The sequence below is a fragment of the Pelobates fuscus genome, chromosome 4 (assembly GCF_036172605.1).
Source record: "Pelobates fuscus isolate aPelFus1 chromosome 4, aPelFus1.pri, whole genome shotgun sequence".
NCBI classification, from domain to species: domain Eukaryota; kingdom Metazoa; phylum Chordata; class Amphibia; order Anura; family Pelobatidae; genus Pelobates; species Pelobates fuscus.
In genome coordinates, this window is record NC_086320.1 from 149,281,419 (window position 1) to 149,291,371 (window position 9,953).

Genomic DNA, 9,953 nt, shown 5'->3' on the forward strand with positions numbered 1-9,953 from the left:
CATTTGAAGAATCTAAAACACTTCAACCTAAAGTTTGATCCAACGATGGTCCAGGAGATAAGACCTGAGTATTTATCTGTGATTTGGGAGAATAAAAAAAGCTAATAGGTTAATCTATAGATTTCCCAGCTCTATCCTGCTTTTTTGCTTTATCCGTCTTATCACTTTTAGGCGCCATTTCTTTTCAGGCGGTAAAATGAAAAGCAGATCTCTGTACAAACAAAGAAACAAAAAAGATAAAAAAAAAAAAAAAAAAAGGAACAAGCTGTTTTTACAAAAATTATTGATGTGCCGTAATTGTTAAGCTTCTTAATTCACGGGTTTCTATTAACCTCCTATTTGCATGTAGAAAAACTAAACCAAGTAATTAAGAAAATTTTGAAGTAACTTAATCAGCAAAAAAAAGCTTCTTGATGACAATTAATCAGTATAAAATTCTTTGTTCAATGATTTTGTCCTATTGACCTCTTATCTACATATAAAGAGACAAAAACAGTGAATTTGAAGGATTTTTGATGTTACAGTTCTCCTATTACTGGATTCATCAGCCCGCCTGTACACAAGTATTCTTCCCTTATCTTTCCAGCTTCTTTAACAATTTTTTTTCTTTTTTTTTCTACTTCTTATTTATAGCATTAGAGATTGGCATTTATCTTACTTTGTCTGAGGAGCCAACGTTTTCATTATCCTCTGTGATGAAAGAATTGAAGATGTTTTTTTTTCACAGGGAATTAGCTGTAGTGCACCCAGTCATCCAGGCATTCATTGTGTATCTTAGTAATTAATATGTAGCTTGCCATGTGGGTAATAGTATAGATGATAAAAATCTCTGTATTGAGGGCCAGTGCGTGCTGACCTTTCAAATCTCAAACCTCCCAGATTCTCCCAAGCCACACCATTCCAACACAGCTCTGACCAGGCAGCCAGGTCTGTTGAGAGCCAGCGCTTGCCGACCTCTCAGACCTCCCAGGATCTCCAGGGACCTCTCAGCTCCGACAAAACTTGGTCTGCTGAGAGCCAGTGCGTACCGACCTCTCAAACCTGGCAGAGTGAACCTCCACAAAATGTACAGCTCAACCCAAACACAGCTCTGAGAAAATCAGCCTGCAGCAAGGGATTCTACACACATCCTTTCTCCCTCACAAACTCACGCCTCGCCCACACGTCCACACACTCTACGTCATCATGCTGCGATCAAAACCCACTTTCTATAAAACCCCCTGCCACCTCTACAAAAACTCTGCACCCGCTCCTCTTCAAAAACCCTGCACCCCCTCTTCTACAAAAAACCCTGCCCAGTCCCTCTTCCACAAATCCCCTGCCCAGCCCCCTTCTACAACACCCCCTTCTACAAAGCCCCTGCCCAGTCTCCCTTTTACAAATCCCCTGCTCCCCTCTCCAAAACCCTGCACCCCCTTTCTACAAAGCCCCCTGCCCAGTCCCCCTTCCACAAATCCCCTGCCCAAACCCTTCTACAAACTTCCCCTTCTACAAAACCCCTGCCCAGTCCCCCTTCTACAAATCCCCTGCCACTCTCCGTCTAAAAAAAATCATGCACCCCTCTCTAAAAAAACAACCCTGCGCTTGTCTCTAAAAAATAAAGAACCTGCACCCCTCTACAAAAACCCTGCATCCCCTATTCACAAAAATCCATGCCCTCCTCTCCAAGACCCCTGCCCCCTACAAACCCCCTGCCCCCTCCATTTACAAAAAACCCTGCCCCCCTCTCTACAAAAAACCCTGCACCCCTCTACAACCTCTACAAACCTCCTGACAACCCAGACAGTCCCTTGTGGCTAATCCGCCCCTTTCTGGCTACGTGATCGCGATAACATTGTAATCACATGGCCAGATAAGCTGTCTTCAGCACTGCCTTTGGTTGTGCATTCTAGTCAGCATGTATACATCCTTTTTATCTGTGAACCGAAGGGCCAGCACCTCATCCTGGCGTAGAGATGAAGAGGAGCCTGTTTCTACGGTTTCTGTCTCTTGCCAGTGTTTGGGGAAACTTTTGCGTGTTTTATGCACTGTGCCACATGCAAGGGTTTCAAAACAAAAAATAATTTTTAAAGTAAATTATATATATATATATATATATAGAGAGAGAGAGAGAGAGAGTTAAAAAAAACAATTTTACTTTAAATTTCATCAGGGATTCGTCAATATTTTCATCTGGGATATAATTTTCGAAAACTTATCAGACAGGTGTCTACAAAAATATTGTAGGGCGTGTCAATGATTGGGTAATTTGTAGGGGTGCACAGTGCATTGTCATTAAAATCAAGGAATGGCAGCATTTGCTTATACTGATCATAACCCCTAGAAAAAGAGAGGTGACCAGGATGAGGGTCTTATGCCAGTAGAACCTTTTTAATGATCTCCATTCCTAGGGTAAGTGGCCAAAATGTTCTCATCTCTGAGAGATCAATGGGGTGCCAAATGTTTTTTCTGCTATAGTGTAACTCAGGATCAGCAGACAGATACCGGCTGGCATACAGATTGAAAAGCTAGAACAACTTTCATCTGGTACAGAGAGGTGAGGTGACCATCACTGGAGGCCTCACTTGGAGACTCTGTCTCAAAGGTTGTCAGAGTGTCACAGTCAGCCATGTCAGATGTGTCACTCTCTGTGCCTGCAAGAATGATCGATGTCTCCTATGCCATATAGTGTGTCATGTTATGACTTTTCTGTTTATTCTCCTACCTGCCGACACCAACTCCCTCACCACCCTCAGTTTCCACTAACACCTACAGAAAAACCTGCACTCAACCCAAAAATGTAAAAAAGCTGCGATCAGCACTGTTTAATTAAAACAAAACAAAAACAAACAAAAAAAGTGATAGATTGATCAGAAAACACTCTAATTACACTGTCACTGATACAGTAGAATGCAGTGTAGATACAGTACAGTATAGTGATCAGATAGCAGGGAAAGGGTTAAAATTATGTTTGAGCCCGACTAAAAAAAGTCAAAATAGACAAAGTTTTCACCCGCAACCCCCCCCAAAAAAGATTACTAATGTAATATTTACAATAATCATAGGATTAAAAGTACTGAAAGAGTTTAAAATGGATTATTGTTTTCACAGATATGTATTAAACCACACAGGGACACTGCAACAATGATCTCTCTTCCTCTCTTGCCTCAGATCAAAGTGAGGAAACGTAGGGGCATAGCCAAGGTTAGAATTCTTTGGCTGAGTCATTGTATCACGTGATGACAGGCTGTCAACGTGATCATGTGACATGGATCATGGCGATTGGCTGCCAGGCAGTCCTCTGACCATAATTGGCACCATGGGTAAGTCTGGAGGGAGAGGCAGGATAAGATTTTTAGGACATGCTATGCCGCTTTAACATTTTTAAAGCCTGCTTTTTGTTGGACGGCATAGCATTTCCTAACAGCTGCAATGAGTTAAATTACAATAAAGGTGTTTAGATGTGCTGCACAGATTGTTATTAGTAAGTCACCTCAAATTTCTTGGAATAGCTTTGCCCCTGGCCACACCCCTAATCAAGTCCCCAAAATTAAAGTGTCTCTATTTTCCCAACTAACATGTTGGATGCTATAGAAGTGTCAAATTTAATGAGTAATGGGGGGGCGTGGCCTGGACACCGAGAGAAATGGCAGCATAGACAGTGAACTCCCCACAGGCTCTGCTTTTATCCTCGCTGAGCAAAGTGTCGAGTGCAATAATGGGGAAATCCCACAGGGCATCACAAGCCGCCAAACCCGCCGACACCCCGAGGGGGTCCCCGGCCCCATCTATCAGGCACTACCTCACCACGCCGGCGGACCTCGCCTCGCAGGCCTCAAACGACTCTGAGGCCGCGGACCTCACCCAGACACCTACCGGGGGGGGGGTGAGCCGGCCCCATACGAGGCACCAACGATGCCTCCAGACTGGATGAGGATGATCAGCAACATCCCTACAAAGGCGGACTTGAAGGAGGCAAACCAAGCCCTGCAACGCTCCATCACGGAGGAACTGCACGCCATGAGGGAAGACCTGCAAGGCCTCAACCATAGGGTCTCGCAATTAGAGGCAGACTCCGACCACGTGCAGGCAGTACAAGCGACGACATCGGACACTATAGCCAAACAAGCGACCCAGCTCAGGCAAATGGCTCACCACATCGAAGACCTCGATAATAGAGGCAGAAGGCAAAATATTAGAGTCCGGGGCGTTCCTGAGAGTGCCGCAAACTCGGAACCGACGCAAGAGATCCTGACAGGCCTATTCAATAAAATCCTGGGTAGACCTGAGGCCTCTACAATAGAGTTTGTAAGAGCCCACAGGGCTCTCCGCCCTAAGGGGACACCTGAAGACCCCCCCAGAGACATTGTTTGTTGCCTCGCCAACTTCCCGCTGAAGGAGGAGATTTTACAACGAGCCAGGGAGATGGATCGCATACCTCTAAACGGAGCCATGATTCAGCTGTTCCCGGACCTCTCCCCGGCGACACTGGCCTATCGCAGGGCGATGCGCCCACTCACAAAGATCCTGCAGACCAACAAGCACCGCTACCGCTGGACCTTTCCGACCGGCTTACAAGTCTTCACGCCGACGGGTCCCTTGCTGGTGCGAGAGGCAGGGGATCTGCCGGAGCTGACCCAGGAGCTACAACTCCCCCTGATCCAGATGTTATGGCCGGACCCGCTGGCTTTTTATCTGCCAGCCCCAACGACCCAGCTACCCCAGCAGAGACCGCAGAGACAACGAGGGGGCCGTCAACAGGTGATGCGCCCGTCAGGGGCCTCCGCATAACTTACAAGGTATGCCGCCCGGGCCCCGCTGCTGTTCGGGCCCCCCCCCGCATCCCACTGAGGCGGTCCACCCGACCCCGGATACCATCACCCATTGACATAGTCACCGGGCCCCATGCTATCCACAGCACTTCCGTGACACTCCCGAGGCCAACAGGGCACAAGATGAAGAGTCGGGCCTAGCCTGGCTTACCCTCCCGCACTGACACTACTGGCGGACCCCAGGAGCCCCATCCTGCCATTTAGGGGCCACCCCGCAAGGGGCTGGTGGGACACGGCACCATCCTCCAGGCTCTACTGGTTGACCGGGACTGGGGGGGCTGCGGAGCCACTTTTTTGGGGGGGGGGGCCTGGGGCACTAGGGGGTCGATGTGATATGAAGCAAGCTGATGTACGGGGGTCTGTGCCCTCGGCCGGGCTGGGTCGGGGGGTCCCCTGCCCTGGCGCGTGACGACCCGTGAAGGAGAGCGCGCCTGGGGGGGGCGGCCGCCCTGGTCTGGGGGGGCCCGGGCTCCCAGGGAGCGAAATGTTGGTGGGCGTAAAAGGCTGATTTTGGCTGTGGGGGGGGTATGAACTCTCCCTCCCGAATATTATTAAAGCCTTCCGTGATTACGGAGAGATTTCGAACATGAAAATCAATTTTACTAAATCATACATCCTTAACATATCCATACCCCACCAGTGGGAAACACATCTCCGCCAGAGCTTTTCGTTCCAGTGGGCAGACTCTAAAATTAAATACCTGGGCATTTGGCTCACAAGACACAACACTGACCTCTTCTCAGCGAACTTCTCCCAGATGCTGACCACACTTAAGAGAGACGCGGGGGAATGGTCATACCTGATGCAGACTATACCCTTACGCATCCCTAGGACATATTTCACGTCCTTACACAGGACCATGAGAGAATACGTATGGAAAGGGAAGAAACCCAGAATTACATTTTCACACCTTACACAACCCAGGGATCAGGGAGGCATGGCATTACCAGACTTTCACCTATACTATATAGCTTGCCATCTCCTTAGAATAGTAGAATGGTCGAAACTTAACGTCCACAAACAATGGAAATCAGTGGAGGAAGCAGACCTCCAGATCCCCATAGCATTGGCCCCATGGCTACCCAGAGGGAGACGAGTTCAGACACCCGCGTATGTAGGGAACACCCTGCAAGTGTGGTACAACATAGCGAACAAAGCGGGCCTGACCCCATACCCGTCACCCCTACTTCCCCTGACACATAACACAGACTTCCCACCGGGACTAGACCCGCTGACCCTTAGGTGCATCCTGCCAGACCAACTACCTCGGCTCCATCACATCCATGCGACATCGGGACGGAAGACCCTCACAGACCTTACGGGAAATCGATCCCCGTCCTTCATACAGTCGTTCACATACGCGCAACTGACAAGCTATCTCCAGACCCTGCCCCAAGGTAGAGCTCTACGGCGCACCCCCACGGAGTTCGAGCAGCTATGCCTCGACCCAGAACCACTCACACACGGGATCTCCAAACTTTACTGCCTGCTACAAAGACAGATCCCGGTAGAAACACCTAGATTCAAGGGGAAATGGGAAACGGCTCTGAACCGAAAACTCAGTGAGGGGGAATGGGACAAAATATGTACACTGACACACCACTGCGCGGTTTTCAGCAGGTATCAGGAGAGCGCGTATAAATTACTCACACAGTGGTACCGCACCTCGGACGCCCTACACGACATATACCCAGACCACGACGCACGATGCTGGCGCTGCGGGACAGGTACGGGGACACACATGCATATTTGGTGGTCCTGCGAAAAGATACAACCCTTCTGGCGAGGGATACACAAACTAATTCAGAGATTCACAGATCACCCCCCACCCTTTGAACCGGCAGCCATGCTCCTACATAACACTACGGTACCTGGCAACACCTACAAACGTTCAATGACCATACGAATTTTAAATATCGCAAAACAACTCATCCCCATGCATTGGAGGGATACTGAGCCCCCTACCCTTAGGGAATGGTTTGCGAAAATGGAGGACCTCAGGGTGACGGAAGACTTACACCTGACGGCTACGGACAGGGCACAGCGATACTTAGACACCTGGACACATTGGATCCTGACGACTTCAGGAGTTAAATTCCTGGAAGCACTAGACCAATAGCCCCAACGAAGTCCACAGTAGGAGGCTAAGCCTGACGACCGAACCCCGACAGCAGGCCCCGGGAGAATATCCCCCCCCCCTTCCTCCTCTTTCTCTTTCCCATCCACCCACCCTACCCTACACCGACGGACTCTTGACTGACGGGCAAGCGGAGTCACACAGGAACCTCCGCCCACCCTAGCACCTAACGCACTAAACACTGTCAAACACTGGCTAGGGTACCACAACATGGTTCTCCAACGATGCACAGTCAATAGCACTGAGCACGGCAAAATTGCGTAATGTTAATATTTACTTTTTGAACTGCTTCAGACTTGGATAATATAATGATGTTTGTATTCAACTGCTGTTCATAACTGTGCACGTATCATGCATAACTAGCCTCTGCGTAGGCACCTTCATGCTTTCTTATTGCAATGTTATATATATCATTTTACTATGCCAACAAAATAACTACAATTCTTTACAAACAAAAAACAGAAAAGGACCTGCGAGTCCTCAAAAATGTAGGGCATATGCGCCCGCAAAACTCCGCAACTGCATGTAGCTAACATCAGAAGTAATATAATCTATCAAGGAGACTTGCGAGTCTCGCTATGTGATTTTTGAAAATTGTTGAAAACCTAATAAAACAAGATTTACAAAAAAATTTAATGAGTAATAGAGGGATGAATTGTCCATTGAGGTAGGAATAGAGGGTGGGTTGAATAAACTTTATACAGGCACACATATGAAGCAAGAGGGCACAAATAAAGAACTTCATATAATGTGATAGACATTTATTGATCCCTCTCTACAATGAAAATAGACACAATCTCTCATTGCCTGTGTATATGATGTTCCTCTATATGCACAATATCAGTATGTGTATTTCAGTGTGGAAGCAGTGTCAGTATGTATGTATGTTTGTGTTTTTTTTTGGATTGGCATGTGTGTCATACACTTTCAATATGTGTGTACGTGGTCAGGGCCAGTCTTACAAGTCAGTTGTCTGTAGGTACACAATTCTACTGCTCTCCAAACTAGACAGCTACAATGAGTTTGATGTATTTATTAATTGGGCATTTTTAAGCCTACAAATGTATGTTTGTATGTATTTGCATATTTTTGTTTGTATTGTATTGTGTTTGAATTGGTGGGTATAGTGAATGTTTGCTGCTGTGTAAATGCATGCAGAGTTAAATACAATGTTATAATTGGTCATTGTATAGAGGGGTTACGTTTAGAGAAAGTTTAATGTCATAGTCACTCTGTGAAGTGGTCTGAGTGCAGTGGTCCTTTAGTTTTAACCCTACAATGTAAAATATTGCAGTTTTGTTTTTTTTAGAAACTGCAATATCTGCATTGCAGGATTAAATCCATCTCTCATGGCTGTCTTCTTGACAGCCACTAGCTGCTCTACTGACAGAGTCAAACTCAGTTACATGACATGGTAGTGCAGAGGAAAGCACTGAATTCAATGCTTTCTTATGAGAAGCATTTGGATGCTCACTGTACATGCCCATCAGATTCCTCTAGCATTGGATGGGAGACAGAGTGGCTGGCAGTTAAGGTAAGTAAAAACATTTTTTGGGTGGGAGTTGGACAGCAATCTGCACGGACACATAGGTGCTGAGCTCCACTTGAGGCAACCTGGACATAGTTACTTGAGAGCAGAACAATGACAGCAAATTGTGACTACACTTAGTCCCGACGATCCCTTTCACCATGTTAATCCAACTCAATCCAAGAAACAACAGGTGCAAAAACCTTCCTTCGCTCACTTGTCCTCTAACAAGCAAAAACAGGCAGCGGTGCAAGATGGTGGAGGAACGCACACATGCAGCCTCACATCGGGCAGCCAGACTGAGTTCGGAGATCAGGATCAACCTTCCTTATATACTTCCACGATACGTCAACATATGGGTGATTTTAAAACATTTCTTGCCCTGGAAATAGATCACAGTGCTAGAGAAGTTAAGGCAAGGTTTTAGCATCGGGCCAATGAACAGTGTAACTTGAGAGATGGTGGAGGAGGTGGTGGAGGTCCACAATAGATCAGTTAATCAGAATGATATAATTAAGACAAGATTACTAGAGACAGAAAATATTTTGAGTGACTGCCACTGGAGGTGTTACTTGGCAGTAATGTTAACACTGCATTTTCTCTGAAAAGACAATGTTTACATAGAAAAGCCTGCAGAGACAGGCTATAGACAACAAAACAACTACAATAAGCTTTAGTTGTTCTGGTGACCAAAGTGTCCCTTTAAGAATTGCATTTTTCTTGTTGAAAATGACTGGCTCCTAACTCTTTTAGCTGGCTTTAAGGAATGTTCAAATATATTTTTGGACCTCCTTCAACCCCTTAATGACACATGACGTGTGACATGTCATGATTCCCTTTTATTCCAGAAATTTGGTCCTTAAGGGGTTAACAATGTTTATCAAAATATGTCTCTACTGACAGCAACACTAGTAAAGCAAGATATTACGAGTAGCTTAACTGTCATATATATATATATATAAAAAACTTGGCAACTAGAAAGGATAGTGTAGTTACATGAATAGAAAAAGGCCGTTCTTCCAGAAAAGATTGTTTTTGTTATTCCTCAGTTACTACTAGTGATTATTTGCTGTGGTTATGACTTGCTATAATATTCATCCCATGCTATACAGATGATGACAATAGTACAATGCAGTGTTACCTTCCCAGGTGAAACCTGTTCCTTTCACATATTACTATTCAATGGTCAGGATTGGTATATCTATATCTGCATTTGCTTATAATGTATTATTGTATCTTGACATAAAATCAGTTATACATTGTTACACTGCTTGAGAAATATGATCTGTACAGGTACGGTATGATTGACATAAAATCAATTATACATTGTTACACTGCTTGAGAAATATGATATGCACAGGTACAGTATGATTTACATAACTTTTTCATTCTTCTGACCTCAAATGAACTGATATAATTTACATCTAAAACATTCTCTATGTGTGATCTCCAATAGAACGTTTTTATTGTGTTATGT